The sequence below is a fragment of the Haemaphysalis longicornis genome, unplaced genomic scaffold (assembly GCF_048455015.1).
Source record: "Haemaphysalis longicornis isolate Haplotype H1 unplaced genomic scaffold, Haemaphysalis longicornis Haplotype H1 scaffold_49, whole genome shotgun sequence".
NCBI classification, from domain to species: Eukaryota; Metazoa; Arthropoda; class Arachnida; order Ixodida; family Ixodidae; genus Haemaphysalis; species Haemaphysalis longicornis.
This window is the reverse complement of record NW_027526384.1, coordinates 984,820-1,007,764: the sequence shown is the minus strand read 5'-3', so window position 1 is coordinate 1,007,764 and position 22,945 is coordinate 984,820. Positions and strand designations below refer to the sequence as shown.

The 22,945-nt window shown below is 50.9% G+C and overlaps 1 long non-coding RNA gene across 1 annotated transcript in view; it reads right to left on the bottom strand.

Moving 5' to 3' along the window:
* The window catches only part of LOC144137737 (uncharacterized), a 63,052-nt gene that overhangs the window by 28,418 nt on the left and 11,689 nt on the right, over positions 1-22,945 (bottom strand). Inside the window, exon 2 of the long non-coding RNA XR_013315722.1 lies at positions 5,900-5,932. This is a non-coding gene — a long non-coding RNA (uncharacterized LOC144137737). The remainder of the gene's footprint in view (positions 1-5,899; positions 5,933-22,945) is intronic.

Sequence of the window (22,945 nt, the reverse complement as noted above, 5' to 3'; positions counted from 1 at the left end):
TTATGACTATTTATTAAAGCGCGTGGTTTTCGAAGCCTCAGCGTGACTTCCTGACACTGGTACATCAGGCTCTTCTTCGTTCCGTTATCTCGCTGCCCCGCCTGATTCCGGCATTCGCTTGACATCGACCGTTAGCGAAGTGCTCTGCACTTAAAAACTGAGATCGCCCATGCGTTGGCGAGAGACAAGGAAATCATCTTGTCTTACCCATCGTACCTGATTTCTTAGCACCGCGCGATCCTGGCCCTGCGAAAGGTAAAGCCGCTACCTTGCAACTGGGTTGGGCAAAGTTTGGCGCCTCAACGCCTCAAAACCACATCGATGCCCACATTGAACTTCAGGCTCTTCCCGGCACGTACGGCTTGTTTGAACTTTAAAACCCACAACGAGGCATTTCTCGCATTTCCCTTGCACCCAGTGACAACCGCACCTTGGCCTTCTACCATTAAGCATTCACGCTTGCTCGCTTTACCAGCGACACTGAATGCTAGTCGCACATTTTACATAAAGCTGTACACTTCTACCACACAATATTTTCATCTTCGTGGGCAAGAACTATCTCCGTGTGCAAAAACGGCAAGGCGGGAAGGCCTAAGACGCCGAACCCATGCGTCAGGCTAGTCAGGCATGTTGGAGAGTCATGTCTTCGTCGTGTTCAAGCACTTTTAAGACTTCAACGCTTTTTTGGCCGGTGAGTCCTCTTCAATGGGTCTGCTTCATCGATACGGGTCTTCAATGGTGTAATCCTTCCATCCTGGTCACGGCACCAAATTGTTGAAGACATCGAAGCCACAGCACGGTCAGCGCGGCTCGTGACATCATCATCATTTTCATCAATCGAACTAGGCTAGCCACTAGAAGGTAGCCAATAAAGCGGTGCTCTTCTAACCGCGTGTGCTTCCTGGTCTTCAAAAATTTGGTGCCGTGACCAGGATGGAAGGATTACACCGTTGAAGACCCCTACCGATGTAGCAGATCCATTGAAGAGGACTCACCGGCCAAGAACGACGCATTGCCCCAGCACCTGCTAGCGCGGCATCTCCACGTACCGGGTACCATCATGGACCGTCTCAAAAGGAAGCGTGGTGCTCTGCGTGCCTGAACTACACAGATCATCAATGAAATGAAGGCCACAATGGAGGCTACCCCGCTACCGACGGGTGAGCTGGCGGAACAGCTAAATATGCTCAAGTTGAAACAGACTCCTTTAAACAATGTTGACACAAAAATAGAGGGTCACGTCCCCGATGAGGAATTAGACGATGAGTTGGAAGCCGTAGAACATTACCGTGACTCTATCGCACACATAATTTTCCGTGCTGAAAAGCATCTTGTAGACGCGTGCCCTTTAATGGCGAGTAGTGCAATACAAGCTCCGACCTCACACCAAGAACGAGTTCATGTTAGACTGCCCAAGCTTGAAATCCAGCCTTTTCATGGAGAATTTATTCAGTGGCCTGCATTTTGGGACCAGTTCGAATAGACAATACATAAGAACTCATCGCTAGTCAACGTTGACAAACTGAAGTACCTGCGCAGTTATTTGAAGGGGAACGCGGAAGGCGTAATCAGCGGATTACCAACAACTAACGAGAGCTACCCTATTGGCCTTCAAACTGCTGCAGCAGCGTTTTGGAGACACAAGCCTTAATTAACGATCACCTTAGCAGATTGCTGAACTTCCCGAAAGTGACCTCCTACGACGACGAAGACCCTCAGTGAACGTGTACACACTAGCGTTAGATCACTGAAGAACTTGGGTGTACACAGTGGGTCGTAAAGAGTCATGCTTAAGACTGCGCTATTACAGAGCTTACCCTATAAGCTCGTGCTCAAGTTCAACCAAATAAGGTTAAAGGAAACACCAGCAGGAAAAACGGGAGGAGAAAGGCCCGATAAACTCTCTATGTTACTTGACCTGCTGAACCTAGAAGTGCGCAGTCGGGAAATTACTTCCACGATGACTGCAGCAGAAACGGAAACGCCGATTAAAACGCAGTCACTCAAGCGGGAAATCAACGACAGCGTTCAAAGTTCTGCTTCTACGCTGACAGTAAGGTTGTCTTTTCTGTGACTCCAATGAACACAGCACGAACGACTGTACGTCTCAACTTTCTTTACAAGAAAAGAAAGCTACGTTGAAAAAACTGGGTTGTTGCTTTCGCTGCGCGAGGCCCTATCACCGCCCAAAGGAGTGCAAGAATGAAAGACGACTATCATGTAAAAATTGCAAGAGGCGCCAAATCACTCCCTTGTGCGACCCAAAACTGGAAGTGCCCATCACAGTAAGATATCACGGCTGTGTATAGTACGACGATTGAGTCCATGACACCACAGAGAACTGTTCTTCTCCAGACGGCACAAGTATGGGCCAAGGGAACAGCTAGCAAACATCCGATGAGACTGTTGTTTGACGGAGGTAGTCAGAGTATCTTCATAACGGAAACGCTGTCTAGGAAGTTACGAATAAAGGTACTGGCCGAGGAGCAGATGACGATTTCTGGCTTGGGGAACTCGTCGTTTCATAGCAAGAAGTACAAAAGAGTGCAACAGACGCTCTACAGCCAGTACGAACATCGTAGCTTTCAAATTAAGGCTGTTGAAGTTCCCGCGATTTGCAGCGACCTACCGCGGTTGACGGAACCAATGACTCTGCAAGAACTTGAAGCCAACGCGACGGCCTTCGCCGATGCCTCCAGCTTCAATGTTCACCCAGAACCAGGCATCAGCCTACTTATCGGAACGGGCTGCTATTGGAAAATCGAGACAGGATGCATTCATCGCCTTAACCAAAAGCTCACTGCTGTGGAAACAGTCTTCGGATGGACAGTGCAAGGCGATGCGACATCCATCTCGCCGACCGTCGATTCAGGAAAAGTGCAAAGCTTTCACGTGACAACGGAAGACCCCGTATTCGTACAGAAGAATGCCTTTCCGGGAGTTGGCCACCTAGGAATTAGACGCACGGGAGAACTCTCCCAAGAAAACGTTGAAGTCTTAAAAGTGTTTCAACACGACGAAGATATTGACAACTCTGTCGGGGAAATTGAGTCTACATTCAAAAACGCAAACCTTTGTTGCGGTGGTGCTGAAATCGACTTCTGAAGATCACACAACCATGTCACACGATTGACCGCTTGGCAGAAGACGTTCACTGATTGCTGTAGGAAACCGAAACCTAAATGCGATGGCTATCTCAAGACAAAAGCAGCACGAATATTTGAAGAGAATTAGATCGCATGGACGCAAGAAATGCAAACTTGTTTTCTGAACACTCCGGACCCTTGAACTTCATAGATGCGCAAGCTCCCTGGTGGGGAGGGTCTTTGAAAAAAGGCATACAGCATAGAGCTCGGAATTTGTTTAAAGAAACCACAAAACAAGCTTCGAAATCGCATTATGGACGATAAGGAGCCTGTGAACAATGTGTTCCTGGTAAAGATTATAATTGCACAGTATCATTGCTGTCAAGTTTTGTACAACTGCTTGGATCAATATCTCGAGCGTATTGTTAAAACTTCCCATGTGGTTTCTTAAGTGAAACAATAGTGCCATTTTTGGTTTTGTGCTTACGTTTTGCGGATGCTACCATGGCGTTGTCATATTCGTATGTATGAGCCTTGGCACTAGCGGCAGTGGTTTGGAAATATTTGCCTGTGTATACTTTGCCTTCTCGCATACACGGAACTGTTTTTTAGCGAAAGCTACACTACGCAACCTCGCTAAGTTTTCGCGGGGTGTCCAGTTTTGACATTGAGAGCTAGAGGACAGGACAAACCCCACTCTCTTCCGCACACCCCTGGCACGCAGCAACGGCCCGATGGCGGAGAGAGATAGGCGGCAGGGGAGAGATAAGCGAGGAGGGAACGGAGACGTGCGAGGGACCCGTGTCGCCACCTGGCGGAGAAAGGTGAGGATGCCGCCGCCGCAGCGATAAGCCCGTGGCACGAAGGAAGGCCAGGAAACCACGTGGGCTGCAGAGCTTCTCTTCCGCAAGCGCCCGGCACGGAGCATAGGTGCGATGGCGGGAGAGATATGCGTCCGGTAAGAGAAAGGCGAGGAGGCAACAGAAACGTGCAGGGAAGCCGTGTTGCCACCTTGCGAGAAGTGATAAATAAACAGTGTATTCATAGTAAACATGGCTGTATATCATTGCGAAACCACACCTCGACCACACCTCGATGACGGGCCTAGCCATGGCAGTGAAGCTTTCCCTATTAACTAGGGTTATAGCCAAAGCTAAACCGGAGATATTTTTCTTCATCTACATCAAGACATTTGTAAACGTTATCGTCCACGTACTAGCACATATATGATTCCACCAAACGTTTGTTAGCTGCCAACTAATGCTACCAATAAAACATAGTTTTTCAAGTAAAAACTCACTTTATATAGGCAGTGCTATACTGACTATATTTACCCTACCGATTCACAGTTCGGGCGCATTATTCGGTTTAATTGCGCTATGAATTTGAAAAAAATTACACCCATCTCCCCGAAGGGAACCATGAGTAGGATGCGGAGCGTCATGGGGGTTCCGTTTGCGTTTCCGTTATGTTTGTTAGCCAAATTTGGTGGAAATGTAGTGGACCCCGTAATGCTCATATATCCTACTCATGGTTCCCTTCGGGGAGATGGGTGTAATTTTCCTTATTGTATGCGTATATACGCGAGTGCGACGAGGTTGAAGTGGTATCTGAAGGTCTTTATTTAGGTTTGCACGTCTTCTTACTTTGAGTATGACGGCCTTGTGGTCGCTGAAGTGCACAGTCAGTGGATCTCGAAGCAGCGGTTGTATGCAGTCGTCGCCGTTGCAGTTGGTAAATACGAGATCGATACACGTTCCGTAGATTGTAGTTGGGTGTAATTGCTGTTAGTGTTTGCGCTGATGCTCTCACTTAATTGCGTCAGCACACTCACTGACGGGGCTGTTGCTTCCATCCTATTTCATCTGAAGAATCACGGAGTCAAGCGCAAGCACAACCGGAGTTGTTGTTGTTGTTCCTCTTCTATGGCACGTACCCAGGTGGGGGATTGGCCAAGAAACGGTGGTGTGCGGATGCCGGACCACCGCCGACGCCGCGGGACATACCCCCGAGCATAAGACGCTCCGCATCTAATATAAACTGAAATGTCAAAAAACTGCTTTTTCGCTCTCCCGGTGGAATCAGTAACGCATTTGCCAGCGCCATTCCAGCTTTGCAATGACATCCACAGAATATGTACGGCCATTATTCTACTAGGCACGTGACCCTAAGAGTTATTTCCTAGTTTTGTTTCTGGGTTTATACGGTGTGCGCACTTGTAGCCATACTTCTTTTACTAACAGACCTCCCTCGGTAATTCAGCCCATTCTTGGATCATGAAAACGCTCAAGAACATATTATTAATTCTCATTCCGCCTCTAAGGCAATGACATAGCGCTGTGACGTTCGGACATTGATACCGGCAGCCGCCGGCAACCTCGGAAACTCGGAAGAACCCATGCGCTCACCGGCCCCGCGTTCTAGAGATCACCACGCACCGGCGGAGGATATAAGAAGGCCCGAACGCCTCTCCATTACTCTCTCGCCACCCACCGCCGTCGGAGACGCCGTAGAAGACACTCAAAAGCGCTTCCGCATGCCGGCCGAGATCGAGACGGCGGTAACCCCTCGTACCCATCTACGCAGACCATGCGAGCCCGCAGCAGCACTTTGAGTTCGCCCCATGGCCCTGCAGCGTGCCTGAATACCACCGTAAACCGGAACGGCAGTCGCGACCTTCCCGTGCCAAAAGAGCAAGCGCACTGCGGCCACCGAGCGGGGGCTCCGTCTCCTAGGTCCTGTGCCAGCTGCCTTCCTGACCCGCTCCTAAGAGTTACATAATCTCGCAAAACAACATAAACTCAAAATATTACCTGTCGATAACCGTCTGGTTTTCGCCGTGAGATCTGTAAAAATAAAAAAAAGGATATCAGTCAGTTTCTCATAATGTAAACATGCATTTTTCGTTTATTCCGCTGAATGTGTGTAACGTTTTGATACAGCTAGAGAACCATATTGAAGTAATTGTTAGGTTACGAAATTTAAAACAGGCTAGTGACGCATTCTGCATGCGCCCAACCAGCTCGTCAAAACAAAGCAAGAAGAAACCGATGTAGTTGTTTTGGTCACTTTTTTTCGCCTCCGCATATATTAAGTGCCGATGGAGTTTATTGTACAGGAGCACCGACTCAGCGGATACGAGCGCATGACTAGGGCTTTGCCACAGAGCAGTTTCGTTCCTAGTACCCCATAGGAAGCAGGCGCTACGTGTTACTCGACGATTGGGAGCTGATGCGCACGGCTGAAGCAATGGGGGCTGCAGCCGACCATACATTGCTACCTCTCGCTTCAAATTCAAGCACAAATGTGCGCGCGTTGAGCCAATCTATAAAATGTCCGCCTTACTTTTCATCGCGATAGTGGTGCTTTCATTTCTCAGCGATTGCTCCGGTTTTAATTTATTGGCGACGTATAGTCGATTTAGTGTCTTGTTAACACACTCTACCGCACCAGCACTGCGCGCGACCGACATACATGTACTTAACAGCAAAACGCAGGGAAGTACCGTATTTGCACGATTCTTAGGCGCGTTCTTCATTTCTTTTTTTGCTAAAAGTAACCTTCAAATATCTGTGCGCATTACAATCGGGTGCAGAACGGAAATTGGCTTCAAAGCGCCCAGCGGCGTCTCCGTGGACATCAACGCCTTCCAAAATACAACCGAAACATCAAGCGAGTAAATTTCGTCGTACCCATTCATGGATGGGCATACCTTAACCAGGTACTGTAAATATTCATTTTTAAAATATTTTCAAGATTGAGTAATTTTTTTCAAACTTTCATGAGAAAACGTACCTGCGGGTTGCACTATGGGACGCGTTAGCAAGCACAAATACGGTAAAAAACACTCGTGATAGTTACCAAAAAGCCATTCTTATCACAAATTGTTCGCCTAAATCTAAAGACCTCATTCGCTTGCCTTTGATGAATTGTAAATTCAAAAATGTCGTTAATGAATCCACGCCAAGCCTTTTGTTCTGCGTCCCCACGTATATTATAGGCAGCCAAACGTACAACCTTTTCAGCAGTGTTGTACACGTTCCTCTAAAACAGGAACGAAATCTCGTTCCTCGTTCCATCCCAATTTTGGAACGAGTTCCAGTTAGAAATTCCTTTATTACGAAAAGAAACACGTTGAAGTTACACTTTCAACATAGGAACTTGTCTTTACATTAACATTGCGTTTGAGTTTTTAATTATGATATAGTGTCGGATAATTCCAAGAAGAAATAAAGCGAGCAATTAAAGCTCCCAGTGAAATACAAATATTATGCGAATATCAACACCGCCGGAAGCAGATTATGTGGACATAAAAAGACTCAAAAGAAACGCTCCTAGGCGAATTTTTTCGGGGAGCACCAAACATACTGCAGTCTAACTCCGACTTTGGTTCTCATTCATTACAAGCCCAGCACACGTGGCACTTTCCACTTCTATCTTCAAAGTCGCAGTCAGGATACTGCGCTTCAAATATGTCTATAGAAAGTTAGTCACATGCGCCAAAATAACTAAATTTCTTGCACAAGAAACTGCTTCGTAAAGAACAATAAATAGCTGTTTAATGAATACAGATACAATATTGAGGAATGAGCGGACGAAAAAAGCCCAGAATACATATTCGCAGCTTAATAGAGTTCTTTGTGTGAACTCAGCAGGGGTTACATCTCGATGTTGGAGGGGGAGAGACAAACCCGTGTTTTTGTACAAACTTCGTTGGAAATGTTGAAGAGCCATTCCAGCGAAGCGCTTGACGGTACTGCCGTGTTGTACTTGAGGAAAAGTTGGTTCAGTACCTCTAAATTCTTCATCTGCAAGTGCGGGTAACCAAATGGTACCAGCAGGTCCCGCGATAGCTCATTATGTGCCTCGGCTGGAAGGGTTCCGGGCCGAGCGAGAAGAAATCTTCGGGCGCGGACGAGGCGGGAAAATCGGCGCTGGCTGTCTTGGCCTCCGCAGCCTGCTCTGTTGATGGTCGTCTGCTCTCGCGTAGAATTGTCTGTAATCCATCATAGCTTAAACCTTGGGATTAAGCAAGTTGCGACAACCAGCTTGCGCTTTCCTTTAGGTGTCCATACCTGCAATTCCGAACAATTTATTAGAAAATAGTATTCAGTGACAGAATTATAAAGCTGCCCCATGGACAATCCTCAGTGCAATCTTTCACCGCGCAGTCATCCCCTTTCACGCATTTGTCGACTGATTTTCAGCAACAGTCCGGCTCTTGCCGGCGGCGACAACGTTTAGCTGCTGTGGTATGTGCCGCTCCGTGCTTGCTCCTTGCCCCTCGTGCAGGCAGGTGCTTGCGGGTTGTTGTTGTTAAATCTTTTATTCAAAAAGGGAAGGCCGGAGGCCTTGGGGGGGAGTTGGGAGGGGAGGATTTATGGTTGAAGGGGGCTCGTATGAGTTCGTGGTCTTCGGGAGGCTGCATCAGTTTTCCACAGGAAAATTTTTCGGCATTGAATGGTCCATTCACTGGTGTAGGCCATCGCTATATAACTCGCGCTAGACCGCTCTTAGTGGCGAACCGTATTATAAGGTTAAGGGTGTGTTCATCTAATGTGAGGGGATCGATACGGGTTGAGGGATCTGGGTTTGGGGAAGTGAAATTCCGGTATCGAGAGAATTTGGGGCATATCCAGACTAGGTGGTGCAAATCAGCCGTGACGGCTTGCTGACAGTATAGACATTTTGGGTTGATGTGGGGGTAGTACCATTTGCGAATTGTTTCCGGTGAAAATGATGCATCTGTATAGCATTTGTTAATAAATATTTCTTGGGTTCTTGTAAGGGAAGGCCTGTTGGAAACGTGATCCTTCGGCGTAAGTTGCTTGAGTCGGAGTTTCTTTTCGTGTTTGTACCGGTGTATGCGAATGGCGGGGGGTACGCTGATATTTTCGGTCGTGTCCAAGCATTCAGGAAGGTCTGAAGGCTGGGCGACGGCGAGGTCAGCGGAGGATAGGAAAGAGCAAGCCTCCTGCGCACCTTCGTGGGCTGCCTGATTCCCGGGCCGCTTTCGGGAGTCGCGCGCCTACCGTTTCTGCCTGCAGAACACAATCCCTGCTTTTCGCCGTTATTCGTATTTTGTAAACAACGCGCTATATCAACAAACTCAGCTAAATTTGTGTGATATGTGGCGGCGATCGACATTCGTCCCTACAAAGATACGCCCTGCAGGAGTTTCGCTCACTTCCTGGTCGAACCTGGTCGAACCGCCGGAACTATCGTCGGCTTTCCGCAGAGCCGGAAACACTGATTGGATGATGTATTGCATAGAACCCGCTCATTGGCGGTGAGATGTATGAGTGGCACCCCCTGGCTCCCGACGTCATCTTTGGAACCCCAGCCGCTGTTATCTGCTACACTCCGCTTGTGGGGGGCAGCAGTGCCTATGGTAGAAATGGACCGCTTTGATCATTTAGTGCATTAAAATGCGTACCTCCAGTAATACAGTTATTTTGCCAGGCTCTGAGAGCTCTAAATAATTTCAGGCTTTATCCCGCACAGGTCTGCAACACACGAGGAGAGAGAGAACAAGTTCCTTCAGACCATTGACCGGTCAGAGGATCGTGTGTAACTCGTACTTTCCAGCTTATTCGCCTGGCTAAGGGCTTAGAGCTCCTCTATAAGTATTCAAAACGCCCAGGCTTCCAAAATATTTTTGAGATGCCATGATGAAGCCTCCACAGCCTATCTACGCACCAAGCAACGGTCCCCTACACGCGCACCCCACAGCAGGATATAAAACAGCTGCCTTCTATTTCCTTCGTTCCTGTTGACTTGTATCAGATTAATGTTTTTTTTTTGTGCCGAACGCATTAATTTTTCGGCAATGTCACAAACTTCTTTTAGGACGTTGGTGTATTTCTGGAAGCTGGCAAAGTTCGTGTGCATATTTCCTCCAGGCTGTATGGCCTACATTTCATTCTTCACAAATTGACTTTTGTTGTGGCTGCTTGCCAGAAGGGGCGCATCCGCAGCGTTTGTTGTTTATTCACATAGAAATACAATGAGAATGCCTGTTCTACGCCACCATGAAACGGCGCCAACAACTTCGTCCAGAGTACTCGGAAACGGCTTTTGTGCCTTGAATTTCTATCGAAACCATCGTTATCATAACAAACTGACTCTCAAATCTAGCGGTAATGACATGATTACGGCGTTGAAAGCTTGATATAGTCGCTAACAAACACAATAAATGGTATACTTCTCGGTTTCTAGCATGACAAGAATCGAAACCGATGAATATGTCCAAGCAGTTCTTTATTGTTTCGCAACCCTTTGAGGTGTAATGAACACATCCTGGTCAAATATCTCGCTGTTTACCATTTTTTAAATACACCTACATCGCCACACGACGCCTTCGCGTCGCCACGTAACATTCTTGGTGGAGGTTGCGGAATTGGTGTCAACACCTCATCCCGTACAGCTCGCCTGGGCGTGTTCCACCCACCACAGAGCTTCTGAGTGGTCACTCCGTTCATAGTGTAACAATGCGTTTTGATGGAGCGACCGCGTCGACGGCACCCCTCGTCATCATGTCTCATCTCCGGGAGCCTAGCATGTTCACCGAGACAGACTACGTTGATGTGGACGACTGGCTCAGTCTCTTCAAGCGTGCCAGCGCTCACAACAGGTGGGATTCCATCGTCATTCTGGCAGATGTGATCCATTACCTCAAGGACGAAAGTCCTGCACACAAGTGGTTCTAGACGCGTGAGACCAAGTCGACCAGCTGGGACGTGTTCAAAACGAAGCTGAGAGACTTGCTCGAAATGCCACTTGGTTGTCGGTTTGCTGCCCGCAAGGGCATCACGCGCCCAGACGTCGGCCTAATCTTAAGTCGCATACATCCAGCACGTGTTGGCGCTTTGTTCCATGGCTGACGGTACCATCGCGCAGTCCAATAAAGTGGGCACACACTGAAGGTTATTGCGGATGACGCCTTCAACCTTCTTCTTTGCAGACTGCACCACCATGGATTCCATCATTAAGGAATGTCGGTGATTCGAGGAGCTCAAATGTCACCATATAGCCCACAACTTCACGCGACTTTTGCACACAGCAGCGACATCTTCGGGTGAAGTTGCGAGCACACCAGCCCGTATTCCACGCATGCAAGATCCTGTCCCGTGTTCAGCGAATATAACCAAAATCGTGCGCCGCGAACTGGAGGCTATGGCCTCAACTACTGCGGTGCCATACGCCCCCGATCGTAAGGAGCTTCACTCCGTTACCCTCACCCAAGCCGTTGTCCGGGACGAAATACCCAACATGGGCATTCACCCTGTGTGCGCGATTAGCTCTCCCTTCAGCCAAGGGTTGAGGTCACCCGGTCCGCACAATGAACATCCTCCTCCATGATACCCATGCCGTAACCCCACTAGTGGCGTAGCCCGGACAACATACCCATTTGCTACAATTGCTCCGGAGTTGGCCACATTTCCCGGTACTCTCGCCGCCGCAGGATCTCGTTATTTTGAAACGGCTACGCCGACTATAGTCCTCGACGACCCTTCGGCTACTCCGATGACCAGCAGCACCGCTTCGCTTCCCGTACTCAGCCCAACCCGCCCAACGCTAACAGTCCCAACACCAGATTTAACCGATCGCCGTCGACCCAACACCGCCAGTCCCGATCACTGACTACTCTCGGCCTCCTTCGAAAAACATGGCATTGCAGGTCCCGGAGTTGATGCTGTATTGCCGACACGGACCGAAAATACTCTGCTTACTCTCCTGACGAGAAACAACTTTCTGGAAGTTCACATTGACGGTGTACCGGTCACTGCAAGTTGACAATGGGGCACACGTATGCGTAAGGAGTTCTGACCATCACTGCCGTCTACGCCGGATCCTCACGCCGGAGCCGTTACGAGTTGGGCGAGTCGCCGATGGACGGATGCCTGCTGTTGCCGGTTTGTGTACTGCTCGCGTCGGGATTGCTGACCACACGATACCTGTGATGCTTACTGTCATAGACAGGTGCCCCCGTGATGCGATTCTGGGTTTAGATTTCCTCTCTTAACACGCAGCTCTCTTTGACTGTGCAACAGGGGTACTCCTCCTTGAGCTCCATCTCGCTTCAACCACTACGGACGTTCCCCAGCCTCGACTCTGTTGGACTGAGCACGTACACTTGCACCCAAAAACTGTGACCTACGTCCATATGTCTTCCTACTCCGCTGTTCCGGACGGGCACAACGTCGTGTCATCAATCACCCACGTGCTGCTCATGTGATGTGTCACCCTTCCTCACACCGTCGTGACGGTGACCGACAACCACATGCATCTAGCTTTCCTAAACTTCGTCTTTTCTCCCGCAGCTGTTGTCCAGGGAATTTCGTTGGCTGTCCGGTTTTTATCATCGGACTTTAGGGTTTCTTCCCTAACTTCGGACAGCCCGGTAGGTATTGCCACCTCCGTGCTGGAATCCGACGAATTTACGCGCTAGACTTCCCCAGATCTGTTTCTGACACATGCCCAAGAGTTGCATCATTTGGAATCCTACTGTGAGATATCTGATTTCGGCAACTCAGTCTTGGATCAGACAACGACCGTCAAACATCGAATTCACACTGGCGATGGGAGCCCAGTTCACAAGCGACCATACAGCGTTTCTCATGTGGAATTCCGGGCTGTTCAAAAGGAAGTTGACAACATGCTGAGGAAATGCATTACAGGACCTCCCTCCAGTACGTGGCAGTAGCCAGTCGGGCTAGTAAAAAAATGGACGGCACATGGCGCTTTTGTGCTGATTACCACCGTCTGAACAAAATAACCAAGAAGGACGTTAATCCATTACTTCGGACGACGCATTTCTCGTCGATTTATCTGCGCTCAGGGTACTGGGAGATAGCTGTAGACGAGATTGATTGTAAGAAGATGGCTTTCATTACACCCGACGGCCCATACCAATTCAAGGTCATGTCTTTCTGGTTTTTCAACGTTTCTGCCACCTTTTAGCGAATGATGGACTCGTTACTCCTCGCTTCCAAGTGTTCCACGTGTGTATGTTACCAAGATGATGTGATAATTTTCCCTCCCCCTTTGAAACACATCTCCATTGCCTTTGCGGTGTGCTTGGCGTCCTCAGGAAGGCGGAAGTTCAGAAACTCCTCCGCGGGAGTTTCGCGGCGTTCAAACTCCGCGAAATGTCATTTCGACAGCCGCCAACTTACGCTCTTTGGTTACCTTGTCAGCGCTGCTGGTGTACAGCCACATCCCGACAAAATCCGGGCCGTCAGGAACTTTCCTGTTTCGGTCTCGTCTAAAGATCTCCGTGGTTTTGCAGGCACTGCTCTTACTTCCGGTGGTTCACAAAGAATTATTCAACCACAGCCCGCCACGACACGAAATTACTCTGGGCCCCCCTCCCACCCAAGCCGACGTCTTGTCGACGCTTGTCTCCTGCCTTACTACTTCACCCATCCTTGCTAACTTCAAACCACCAGCACAGACTGAAGTTGGAACTGATGCAAGTGGCTACGGCATAGGCGCCATTTTGGGCCAACGGCAAGATTGTCATGACCGAGTAATAGCTCATGCCTGCCGTCTCATGTCCCCGACGGAACGGTAGTACTCATTAACAGAGCGTCAGTGTCTTGTCCTTGTGTGGGCAGTGAGTAAATTCCGCCCTTGCTTACACGGTACGCCATTTAGCTATGTGACTGCATATCGCGCTTTAGGTTGTCTTTCATCACAAAAGGATGCAATCGGATGGCTGGATAGATGTGCGCTGTGCCTCCAAGAGTATACCTTTACGGTCGCCTATAAGGCAGGACGGCTCCACAAAGAAGTGGACTGCTTGCCTCGGCATCCGGCCGATTCACCGACCAATCCCGACGAAACTTCCAACTCATTTGAGCTGGCAGTTTCTGACTTCCGCCACATCGCTGCCGAACAACGCCGCGACACTTCGTTACGCCTGATAATTGATTGTCTCCAGGACCAACCACTTGCAAGTCATCCTACCCACACTACGTTTGTTCTTCAAAATGGCGTGTTATACCATCAAAACTTCCGATCATACGGGCCTCACTGTGTTCTTGCTGTTCCTGAGCACATAAGGTTCGACGTCCTCCATCAACTTCACGGCAAGCCTACAGCTGGTCACCCAGGAGTGGCTCGCACTTACAACTTCGTCTGTCGCCGTTTCTTTTGATTCGGCATTTATGGCACGATTCGTCGCGACGTACCATCTCGCGACTTCTGCCAACGCCGTAAACCACCTCCGGTGTTCCCCACTGGCTTGCTTAAAGGAGCCATGAAGAGAACATACAACTTTGTTTAATTTGAAAGAAGTAGGATTCAGTATCTCACTCACCTGCATTAAAGCCACGAAAGATGTTATTTTAACAAAAAAAACAAGAAGTATTTAAAAACTTTCAGATTCTGCGTCACAGTGACATGTTATGAGCAAGAATGACGTCATACGGACCAACAATAAAACAATTTTCAGTGCGTTAACTGCACGTTAGCATTCAAGTGATTCGGTAAAATGGAACTAGAGGCCCCATTACAGACGTCCAGTCATGTGTCGTCGCGACAGGTCAGTTATTCGGCCGCCAATCGCACAAAGAAGGTTCCGTGACGTCATAGAAAAGTTGCGGGAAATCGGCTTGGGGGTCGCGACTGCTTCACACGTTTTCTTTCATATCTCCGTTATTTGTTCGAAGATAGCAATGATATTGGTATCATTGCTATCGGGACTAAGCAGTCTTTCTAATAAACCCAACTTGTATTTTGTCTTCATGGCTCCTTTAAACCACTGGACATACCATTCGAGCCATTTTTACCGCGTTGGCTTAGACCTTCTTGCTGTCAACATTAGGAAATCGCTGGATTGTAGTCGCTACACGTTACGCGACTTGTCGTGCCATCACACTCGAGTGCCCCCGACTTGGACGTTGCCGGCTTTCGTCTGCACGACGTTATCCTGCATCACGGAGCACTCCGACAGCTGCTTACAGATCGTGGCCGCTTCTGCCTGTTTCGTGTCATCGACGATCTTCTAGGATCCTGTTCTCAAGCACAAAATGACCACCGCCTACTATCCCCAAACCAGTGGACTTACCCAAGGGCTAAGCAGGACTCACCGATATGTTATCGATGCATGTATTGCCGGATCACCGTGACTGGGGCGCTACGCTGCCTTACGTGACATTCGCGTACAATTCTTGGCGGCACAATATTGCACGTTACACGCCGTTTTAGCTTTTATTCAGCCGAGTGCCGAGTTCACCTACGGACACCCTGTTTACCCAGTTAACTGCACTATCCATTGAGTACGCCCGCTTATATCATAGCAAAAGGTGACGTTGCCCGAGAAGTCGCTCGTGGACGGCTTTTTGCATCGAGGCTGTTGAAAAGGTCTGATACGATCACCATCACCGCCCCACCTATTATTCTCCTCGTTTTCTTGTCTTGGTGTGGCACCCCTCACGCCATGTCGGTCTCTCCGAAAAAAAGTAGTAGAACCCAGCCTTGAAGGCGCGCACACGAGGAGACAGCAGAAGAACACACACGATGGTAGTAGCAACCGTTTCATGAAGAAAATTTCGGAGGAAAAACAAGGTCAAGGCATGTGCCGTAAAATTAATATACACGAGAAGGGCGTGTAGGCACCCCCATCTTTGACAAAACTAAAATGATTGGTAGGGGAGCCATAAAGCGCGAGGTGGAGCGAGCTGATTGATGCTTATCAAATGAGGAAGAACGGTTTTCATGAGTGTGTGAGCGTGCCCTCACTAACGCTATCGCGCAAAGGAGCCGAATATTTGAAAAAGAGGCGATATTGAAATGTCTCATCAGCTTATATTTTTATTTTGGTTTTTACGGCGCAAGCGTTGACCTTATTTTTCCTTCAAAATTTTATTAAACTCTTGTCAGTCCAGGCGTGTGCGTTGTCCTGCTCTCTCCTCGTGTACACGTCTTAAGGCTGGGTTCCACCGTTTCTTCAAAGTATGTACCAACAAGTCCAGCACCAAACTCCTCTTCGAAAAGCTCCTCTCTCGATACCGTGGCCCCTATCGCATCGTTCACCGAGTTACGAACGTGACATACGAAGCCATCCCTGTTGTAGCCCCACCTTTTTATATGCACCTGCCGCCTGACATCGTCTACGTCGTACGCCTAAAACCCCACTACTGTGCAACGGCAGAGCCGAACTACACCACATGATATGGTCCTGCCATGAGCTCAAAAAAAAATACCACCGCCTATAATAGCAAATGCGATGTAAATACACTTCCAAGATACGAAATTAAGACTACACAAAAATGAGACTGTTCTGCTCAGCTCCACACCGGAGGCACAACTCACAGTAGTCCGGATGGCCGAAGACGCCGCGAGGATACAAGGAATCCTGGCTCACAGCTGAGGGAGGGAGACCGTCCAAGTCGTCTACCCTTCAGAACCCATCTAGGGCATCACATGAAGTCATGTCTCTCTCTCTCTCTCTCTCTCTCTCTCTCTCTCTCTCTCTCTCACACACACACACACACACACACTCTCGGGAACATACTACAACCGCTCTGCCTGACTGCAGCTTGCACCGAAATGACGCTTCCACTGTCGGAGGAGTCATGTAGCATACCCTTTTTGTAGGAAGCATCGCAGACGACGAGGACAAGAAACCTTGGAGCGCGTGCGGCGATCGCTCGTGACGACGACAAAAAGAACGCTTGGGGCTCGGCTATGCCAGCCGTTTGCTGCGACGCTACCTTTCATCGCTTTACCATTTTGTAAATAGATCTATATCGCCACACGAGTCTTCGCGTCGCCTTGTAACAATGTGCTTCGTGGTCCAACAATGTTACTTTTTACCGTACACGTTTACCGTACAATTTTTACCGTACACGTGACTACCATGCGTGCATGCGTGTGCGTGCGCGTGCGTGCGAGCGTGTGCGTGCATGTATGCTTGTGTGTGTGTGTGTTTGTATGCGCGCGTGGGCTTGTGTGTGTGTGCGTCCGCATGTGTGCGTGCGCGCGTGCCTGCACGTGCGTGTGCAATCACGCCTGTGTGTCTGCGCGTGCGTGTGCGCGCGTACGTGCGTAGTGCGTTATGGCGCGAAATATGTTACGGCTTCACAACTGGAACGTCTGGAAAAGTGAGTTCGAGCTTTTCGTTGATTGATTGTAGGGTTTAACGCGCCGACGCAACGCAGACGATGAGGCGCGCCGTAGTGGAGGGCTCCGGATTAATTTTGACCACCTGGGGATCTTTATCGTGCGCCGAAATCTCGTACACACGGGCGTTTTTGCTTTTCGCCTCCATCAGAAAAGCGGCCGCCGCGGCCGGGAATCGAACCCACGACCTCGTGCTCAGCAGCGCAACGCCTTAGCCACTGAGCCACCGCGGCGGGTTTCGAGCTTTTCGCCACTGCAACCAAACTAAAGGAACAAGAAGCAGATGTAGAAGCGGCAACGTTTCATATGGCAATTGGTGAAGATGGGCGATGCGCTTTTTATACCTTAACCTTCGAATGTGACGATAAAAAAAAATTCTAGAAAGTTTTGATGCAGAAGCTTGAAGATCATTTTAAGCCGGCAACAAACCTAACTTTCAACGAGCTTCGTTTTGGCTCTAGAAATCAGCACGAGGGCGAATCATTTACTGATTGGCTAACCGAGCCAAAAACGCTGGCGAAGAGTTGTGAATTTGTATATCTCGAAGAGCGACTTTTGCGCAGCAGAATAATACTGGTTATTAGGGACGAAGAGATGCAGCAAAGGCTCATCGCGGAAAACCCTTCCTTCGCCAAAACAGTTGAAATATACCGGACCAGAGAGCAGATTAAATTACAAATCACCGAGATTCAAGCCGCAGCGGAACGATCGCCAGTTTCGTCAGAGATACACGCTATAAAAGCAGGTAGCCCACCCTGCTCGAGATGCAGCCTGGAGCAGCACAAAGCTGGAAAATGCCCCGCCTAGGCAGACAGTGCAAAAAGTGTGGTCGCGGAAACCATTTTGCGACGGTGTGTCGCTTTCCGGACGCCAAAACGTGCTCACAAGGGCGCTATGTACACCAAGTGGAAGTGGCTAGCCATGAGGACGAATATTTTCTTGAAACGCTTCCAGTTCACGCACTTTCCAGTCGGGAACAGTGGTCGGAAACCATACTCATCGACGGCACCGCCGTCCAGTGTAAGATAGCAACGCCGCCTGCATAAACATTGCCTAACGCGTGAGCGAAAAATGGCCAAACAGCCGCTCTTCTGTTGCTCTCTCCTACCCTTCCCCGCTCCGTAGCCATAGAGAAAGAATTTTTTTATTTCTCTATGCCGTAGCCTTCCAGCGTGCTTCGTGTCCGCCAGCCAGTGCCGCTTTTCGGAAACTATGCAAAATAGTGGAAAGTTTGTTTAGCGTTCCCGAGGCGGCGCTCCTACGCCTTCTTGTTTCTCACCATGCCTGTCTGTCTTGGTCTGTCACTGATAAAACTTCCTTTGTTACGAAGCAAAATCCCTTGCGCTGCCGCAGGCTGATGCCGGCTTTGCGCGCTTATCTACTCGGATCACAGGCCCTGAAACTTTCTGAGTGGGGCATCCCACCTCTATCCCCTCCGAATTTAGGTATTGTTTTGACCCCGCTGTTCACACTCCGCATCGGTACGCACTTCTAAAATTGAGGACTGTACTGTAGAAGCGCCCGGACAGCGTGGCGGGATCCCATCTGCTTATCCTTTTGTTACCTATAATTTTCTGAATTTTACAAGCACGTGATATTATTGGAAAGTAACCGTAGAAGTGAGCGCCTGAACAAAAAACCTGCAGGCAATTTTATTCTTCTCTAAATACTCCAGTAAGAAAAATATCAGTAAAATAATGGCTGCCCCATCCGAAAATATCGTTTTTCTGTTAGCTATATGTTTGCCCGACAATCAGTATGTTCTTACACTATTTCAGTCCGCCTCCGTCTTTATCTTTGGAAAAAAATTCCCCCGCATTTCCCCGAGGGGGAGAATGTGAAAGTGCGAATGCACGGTTGTCGGCCCGCTTGCGGCGCTTGCGCTCGGCCCCCGCAGCCCACCGCCTCGCCGCCTTCTCTTCCATCTCTTCCATCGGGTTTGTAGTATCACGTGTACACCACGCAGTTATCAAGCCGCTATAACGCCGCTGAGTCGCCAACGCACGCCGCTGACGACGTAGTTTGAATGTGTTAAAGATATAAGGCGCGTCCTAACACTGATATCAGCGTCGCGTCCGTGGCTTGGTCGGTAGAGCGTCGCGCTGCGGCCGCAAAGTCCTCGGATCGAAACCTGGCGCCGGATGCTGTTTCTTTTTTAAATATAGAGGAGCACTGCGGACGCCGACGCCGCCGCCGCCGCTGACGCCGGCGGTGGATGGTTTGGGGTCGCTTATAAAGTGCATTACTTAAAATGGAGCAAGTATGAAGCGAGCGACACGTTGAACGAGATCCCCAGTGCGCCACAGAACTAGCGCCCCGTCGCTGCTAAGATGTAAGCGAAACGGCCCTTGAAGCGCAACAGGCAAGCTGACAGACACACGTCGTAGAAGTGGGTGCAGCGTTCGCGACTCGCGAGCAGTGACGTAAGGCGAGATGTCCGCCGGCGCGCGCCACATAGCGGATCAGTGCCTAAACTAAGCGTCCCTACCCTTCGCATTGAAAAGCGCGCGTCAGGCAATGTTAATACAGGCGGCGTTGGAGATAGATACCGCGGCGAACTGCTGTGTCATGTCAAGCTGTGCTGCGAACCATAACGGCTGCGCGCACGCAGAAATTTTTCGGCACATTGCGCACGTTCTTGGGACACGCAGAACAAGCTGAAAAAAAGTTAAACCTCGCTCTCTCCTACAAAGCACAAAGCAATGAGGCAAGTTTTTTCGTGGTGCGGCATAATGTACAGGTTACCTTGAGCGGAGACGTTGCTCAGCGACTGGGACTGATAACCCGCATAGCTACTCTCAACGCCGAAGATTCTCTAGATTGCACAAAGGGGTTTGAAGACCTCTTTCGGGACCTAGGACAACTTAAAGGCGTCACGTATCATATGCAACTGAAGCCCGACGCTAGACCAACAATGAAGTCGGCCAGAACAATCTCCGTCGCCCTTCAAGAGCCTGTGAAAGCCAAGGTGGACGAGATGGAACTGGACGGCGTCATTGCAAAGGTAACAGAGCCTTCATTATGGTTGTAGTGTGGGTCTGAGACATACTCCGTCGATCTTCCGCACGCGGCTGCCGTGTAGACGGCGCCGGCGTGAGAGGCAGGCAAGATACAAAGGCAACCGACGCCAACCTCCAAGGGGGGGGGGTTTATTCCCAAAACCTCCCTCAGCTGGCCCCGTCTTCTCGGTCATCGACGAGTCCCGCGTTGCTCGAGCGGCCGGAGTCGTTCGACTCCGCCGCAACCGGCGGACGATGGTCGGTCCAGGCTCGAAGGGGAAGACGCCGGGTAGCTCCACCGCTGCCGTACACGGTCTCGTCCTCCTAGGAGCGGCCGCCCGCCGCAGCCGAACTCTACGCTCTCCGCAGCCGCCTTCCCGCCGAAGCGACTCCGAGCTCCCAAGCGCGCTGGTGGCGCCATCTCGCGACGCGCAAGCGAACCCCTCTATTCTTGCCGTCTTGTTGCGAAATCCCGCGCAAGCCGCGCACCGAGTCGGGATCGCGGGCAGCCACAATTCCCACACTCCTCCTCCCTAAATACTCGACGCCACTCGCATTGAAACGACGCCGGGAAGCACAAGAGTCAATCCCAAACCTCAAATTAGGAAATACGCCAACAAACGTCATCCCCATGCCAGTTCACACCCAATGTTCGCCATATGATGCCGTAACCGCGAAGCTCGGCCTGATTAGCGTGCCACGCGTTGCACTGGTCCGAGTCTCTCACGGCTGGGAAGCACAGCAGGTTGGCAGGTCCAGAAGAAGCCAGCAGCAGCAGCCTAAGAATGCGGAGGTCGCTTGCTGACGCGACCTCTGCTCCCAGTGCAAGGCGTTCTCCCCAATGGCGGGTCCCTCGGCCTCCTGGGTTCCGTGGCTGCTTCGGCGCCCGAACGGCTGAATGGTTCCCCGCAGGGCGCTGGCCCGGCGGGGGGGAGCGAAGTAGCAACTGGCGACAGCTCAGCACGCTGCGCTCGGTGCTACCTTCACTGGCCGGCCCCGCCGGGTGGTTCAGCTGGTCCGTCCTCGCTGTCCATGGCGGTGGCGACTGGTAACTGGCGTGACTCCCGTTGCCGTCCGTGTGCCGAGGGCTCCGCTCTCACCCCTCAATGCGAGCGATTCCGACTACCGAGGAAGGCAGCAGCGGATTTCCGCCAACTCCTGTCATTGGCGAGACATCCTACTCGGACGCAGCTCGTCTGACATAACACGGGTGGTGGCTTCGAAATACCCGTTCAAATTTTCTTTGCCCGGGTGCGTTACTCGGCAAAGCTGCGTTAGCGTCAAGCAGGCAGGGCTCCTACAACTCCCTTGCAGCAATATCAGCTGCCAGCGCCAACCGCCATATTAGCAGCTTACAGGCGCGCACTCCCACACGCAATCTCAAACACCCTAGGTCGCAACATTACCAGCTGCACTAGACCCAGCGCCCCCGCAATCTGAGCGGCTTACAGGCGCCCGCACACACACTCACTCATTCGCACAGTAACGCTCGCCCACACACACGGACTATCCCCGATCGCAGCAACAGGCTACCGTAACGCCAGCGCCCACCGCGTTACAAGCGCCTTACGGGCACGGCTCTCCGGTGATGGTCGCCTGAGGTCGGTCTCTTACAAACACTGACAATCGCCTCCCGAAAAGAACGAGCCCCCTGCCGAGCCACGCGAAGCTCTTACTGCCTGAATGCAATCTCGGGCGGTACCTTCTCCACCTTTCCGACAACGAGACGCAAGCACCCACTAGCGTGGAGACGGTTTCGTCTCCCTTCGCACCACCCGTAGCAAAAGGAAAAGACTGACCTTCAACGTCCTCCTCGTTCTTTGTCAATGTCGCATCGGCCAAGTCGAAGCGCCGTAGTCACGGGTTTATGGTGCGCATTTGCGTACTCCCAACCGCTGCATCCTTGTAGGCAGAGTCCGCCGCACCATTCGGTGCTTGGGGGGTCAATCATCGCTGCCGCCGGCGCGTGTGCGCGGGCACGGCGTGGTGGGGGAGCCTAACGCCGCCATATTGACAGTAGGCCTACGTCCCTCCAGCCTCCTCCCGTCGCTCCGCTCGTTGGCGTTGCTTGCCGTCTTGCCTGTATGCGCTTCAACTGCGTGTGCAGTCCAGGCCCCACGTTGGGGCGCCAATTTGTCATGTGGGTCATAGTCCTTCGATCCTCCGCACGCGGCTGCCGTGTAGACGGCGCCGGCGTGAGAGGCAGGCAAGAGACAAAGGCAACCGACGTCAACCTCCAAGTGGGGGTTTATTCCCAAAACCTCCCTCAGCTGGCCCCGTCTTCTCGGTCATCGACGAGTCCCGCGTTGCTCGAGCGGCCGGAGTCGTTAGACTCCGCCGCTACCGGTCGACGATGGTCGGTCCAGGCTCGAAGGGGAAGACGCCGGGTCATTCCACCGCTGCCGCACACGGTCTCGTCCTCCTCGGAGCGGCCGTCCGCCGCAGCCGAGCGCCGCAGCCGAACCAGCCGAACTCTACGCTCTCCGCAGCCGCCTCCCCGCTGAAGCGAGTCCGAGCTCCCAAGCGCCCCGGTAGCGCCATCTCGCGACGCGCAAGCGAACCCCTCTATTCTTGCCGCCTTGTTGCGCAATCCTGCGCAGGCCGCGCACCCAGTCGGGATCGCGGGCAGCCACAATACCCACATGGTCCAGCTACATGGTTGTAGTAGTCAAGAATGGCAAAGTGCGTATATGTTTAGATCCGTCAGATCTGAACAAAGCCATTCTCAGA